Source organism: Protomyctophum bolini, assembly GCF_963924005.1.
Source record: "Protomyctophum bolini genome assembly, chromosome: 7".
NCBI classification, from domain to species: Eukaryota; Metazoa; Chordata; class Actinopteri; order Myctophiformes; family Myctophidae; genus Protomyctophum; species Protomyctophum bolini.
In genome coordinates, this window is record NC_137868.1 from 38,057,946 (window position 1) to 38,062,850 (window position 4,905).

Sequence of the window (4,905 nt, forward strand, 5' to 3'; positions counted from 1 at the left end):
GGTTATAGCCCATCGTTTTTTGATTTTTTGAAAAAAATGTTATCCTCATTTTTCATCATTTTTGAACATGGGCTATAGCCCCTACCGTACGGCATACTATAGCACGCCGTTTTTCATCATTTTTGAGGATTTGAAGAAAATTCAAAATTTCAAAAACATGGGTTATAGCCCATCGTTTTTTGAATTTTTGAAAAGAAAATTATCCTCATTTTTCATCATTTTTGAACATGGGCTATAGCCCCTACCGTACGGCATACTATAGCACGCCGTTTTTCATCATTTTTGAGGATTTGAAGAAAATTCAAAATTTCAAAAAACCATGGGTTATAGCCCATCGTTTTTTGAATTTTTGAAAAAAATGTTATCCTCATTTTTCATCATTTTTGAACATGGGCTATAGCCCCTACCGTACGGCATACTATAGCACGCCGTTTTTCATCATTTTTGAGGATTTGAAGAAAATTCAAAATTTCAAAAAACATGGGTTATAGCCCATTCGTTTTTTGAATTTTTGAAAAAAATGTTATCCTCATTTTTCATCATTTTTGAACATGGGCTATAGCCCCTACCGTACGGCATACTATAGCACGCCGTTTTTCATCATTTTTGAGGATTTGAAGAAAATTCAAAATTTCAAAAAACATGGGTTATAGCCCATCGTTTTTTGAATTTTTGAAAAAAATGTTATCCTCATTTTTTCATCATTTTTGAACATGGGCTATAGCCCCTACCGTACGGCATACTATAGCACGCCGTTTTTCATCATTTTTGAGGATTTAAGAAAATTCAAAATTTCAAAAAACATGGGTTATAGCCCATCGTTTTTTGAATTTTTGAAAAAAATGTTATCCTCATTTTTCATCATTTTTGAACATGGGCTATAGCCCCTACCGTACGGCATACTATAGCACGCCGTTTTTCATCATTTTTGAGGATTTGAAGAAAATTCAAAATTTCAAAAAACATGGGTTATAGCCCATCGTTTTTTGAATTTTTGAAAAAAATGTTATCCTCATTTTTCATCATTTTTGAACATGGGCTATAGCCCCTACCGTACGGCATACTATAGCACGCCGTTTTTCATCATTTTTGAGGATTTGAAGAAAATTCAAAATTTCAAAAAACATGGGTTATAGCCCATCGTTTTTTGAATTTTTGAAAAAAATGTTATCCTCATTTTTCATCATTTTTGAACATGGGCTATAGCCCCTACCGTACGGCATACTATAGCACGCCGTTTTTCATCATTTTTGAGGATTTGAAGAAAATTCAAAATTTCAAAAAACATGGGTTATAGCCCATCGTTTTTTGAATTTTTGAAAAAAATTTATCCTCATTTTTCATCATTTTTGAACATGGGCTATAGCTCCTACCGTACGGCATACTATAGCACGCCGTTTTTCATCATTTTTGAGGATTTGAAGAAAATTCAAAATTTCAAAAAACATGGGTTATAGCCCATCGTTTTTTGAATTTTTGAAAAAAATGTTATCCTCATTTTTCATCATTTTTGAACATGGGCTATAGCCCCTACCGTACGGCATACTATAGCACGCCGTTTTTCATCATTTTTGAGGATTTGAAGAAATTTCAAAATTTCAAAAAACATGGGTTATAGCCCATCGTTTTTTGAATTTTTGAAAAAAATGTTATCCTCATTTTTCATCATTTTTGAACATGGGCTATAGCCCCTACCGTACGGCATACTATAGCACGCCGTTTTTCATCATTTTTGAGGATTTGAAGAAATTTCAAAATTTCAAAAAACATGGGTTATAGCCCATCGTTTTTTGAATTTTTGAAAAAAATGTTATCCTCATTTTTCATCATTTTTGAACATGGGCTATAGCCCCTACCGTACGGCATACTATAGCACGCCGTTTTTCATCATTTTTGAGGATTTGAAGAAAATTCAAAATTTCAAAAAACATGGGTTATAGCCCATCGTTTTTTGAATTTTTGAAAAAAAATTATCCTCATTTTTCATCATTTTTGAACATGGGCTATAGCTCCTACCGTACGGCATACTATAGCACGCCGTTTTTCATCATTTTTGAGGATTTGAAGAAAATTCAAAATTTCAAAAAACATGGGTTATAGCCCATCGTTTTTTGAATTTTTGAAAAAAATGTTATCCTCATTTTTCATCATTTTTGAACATGGGCTATAGCCCCTACCGTACGGCATACTATAGCACGCCGTTTTTCATCATTTTTGAGGATTTGAAGAAAATTCAAAATTTCAAAAAACATTGGTTATAGCCCATTGTTTTTGAATTTTTGAAAAAAATGTTATCCTCATTTTTCATCATTTTTGAACATGGGCTATAGCCCCTACCGTACGGCATACTATAGCACGCCGTTTTTCATCATTTTTGAGGATTTGAAGAAAATTCAAAATTTCAAAAAACATGGGTTATAGCCCATCGTTTTTTGATTTTTGAAAAAAATGTTATCCTCATTTTTCATCATTTTTGAACATGGGCTATAGCCCCTACCGTACGGCATACTATAGCACGCCGTTTTTCATCATTTTTGAGGATTTGAAGAAAATTCAAAATTTCAAAAAACATGGGTTATCGCCCATTGTTTTTTGAATTTTTAAAAAAAATGTTATCCTCATTTTTCATCATTTTTGAACATGGGCTATAGCCCCTACCGTACGGCATACTATAGCACGCCGTTTTTCATCATTTTTGAGGATTTGAAGAAAATTCAAAATTTCAAAAAACATGGGTTATAGCCCATCGTTTTTTGAATTTTGAAAAAAATGTTATCCTCATTTTTCATAATTTTTGAACATGGGCTATAGCCCCTACCGTACGGCATACTATAGCACGCCGTTTTTCATCATTTTTGAGGATTTGAAGAAAATTCAAAATTTCAAAAAACATGGGTTATAGCCCATTGTTTTTTGAATTTTTGAAAAAAATGTTATCCTCATTTTCATCATTTTTGAACATGGGCTATAGCCCCTACCGTACGGCATACTATAGCACGCCGTTTTTCATCATTTTTGAGGATTTGAAGAAAATTCAAAATTTCAAAAAACATGGGTTATAGCCCATCGTTTTTTGAATTTTTGAAAAAAATGTTATCCTCATTTTTCATCATTTTTGAACATGGGCTATAGCCCCTACCGTACGGCATACTATAGCACGCCGTTTTTCATCATTTTTGAGGATTTGAAGAAAATTCAAAATTTCAAAAAACATGGGTTATAGCCCATCGTTTTTTGAATTTTTGAAAAAATGTTATCCTCATTTTTCATCATTTTTGAACATGGGCTATAGCCCCTACCGTACGGCATACTATAGCACGCCGTTTTTCATCATTTTTGAGGATTTGAAGAAAATTCAAAATTTCAAAAAACATGGGTTATAGCCCATCGTTTTTTGAATTTTTGAAAAAAATGTTATCCTCATTTTTCATAATTTTTGAACATGGGCTATAGCCCCTACCGTACGGCATACTATAGCACGCCGTTTTTCATCATTTTTGAGGATTTGAAGAAAATTCAAAATTTCAAAAAACATGGGTTATAGCCCATTGTTTTTTGAATTTTTGAAAAAAATGTTATCCTCATTTTCATCATTTTTGAACATGGGCTATAGCCCCTACCGTACGGCATACTATAGCACGCCGTTTTTCATCATTTTTGAGGATTTGAAGAAAATTCAAAATTTCAAAAAACATGGGTTATAGCCCATCGTTTTTTGAATTTTTGAAAAAAATGTTATCCTCATTTTTCATCATTTTTGAACATGGGCTATAGCCCCTACCGTACGGCATACTATAGCACGCCGTTTTTCATCATTTTTGAGGATTTGAAGAAAATTCAAAATTTCAAAAAACATGGGTTATAGCCCATCGTTTTTTGAATTTTTGAAAAAATGTTATCCTCATTTTTCATCATTTTTGAACATGGGCTATAGCCCCTACCGTACGGCATACTATAGCACGCCGTTTTTCATCAATTTTGAGGATTTGAAGAAAATTCAAAATTTCAAAAAACATGGGTTATAGCCCATCGTTTTTTGAATTTTTGAAAAAATGTTATCCTCATTTTTCATCATTTTTGAACATGGGCTATAGCCCCTACCGTACGGCATACTATAGCACGCCGTTTTTCATCATTTTGAGGATTTGAAGAAAATTCAAAATTTCAAAAAACATGGGTTATAGCCCATCGTTTTTTGAATTTTTGAAAAAAATGTTATCCTCATTTTTCATCATTTTTGAACATGGGCTATAGCCCCTACCGTACGGCATACTATAGCACGCCATTTTTCATCATTTTTGAGGATTTGAAGAAAATTCAAAATTTCAAAAAACATGGGTTATAGCCCATCGTTTTTTGAATTTTTGAAAAAAAATGTTATCCTCATTTTTCATCATTTTTGAACATGGGCTATAGCCCCTACCGTACGGCATACTATAGCACGCCGTTTTTCATCATTTTTGAGGATTTGAAGAAAATTCAAAATTTCAAAAAACATGGGTTATAGCCCATCGTTTTTTGAATTTTTGAAAAAAAAGTTATCCTCATTTTTCATCATTTTTGAACATGGGCTATAGCCCCTACCGTACGGCATACTATAGCACGCCGTTTTTCATCATTTTTGAGGATTTGAAGAAAATTCAAAATTTCAAAAAACATGGGTTATAGCCCATCGTTTTTTGAATTTTTGAAAAAAATGTTATCCTCATTTTTCATCATTTTTGAACATGGGCTATAGCCCCTACCGTACGGCATACTATAGCACGCCGTTTTTATCATTTTTGAGGATTTGAAGAAAATTCAAAATTTCAAAAAACATGGGTTATAGCCCATCGTTTTTTGAATTTTTGAAAAAAATGTTATCCTCATTTTTCATCATTTTTGAACATGGGCTATAGCCCCTAC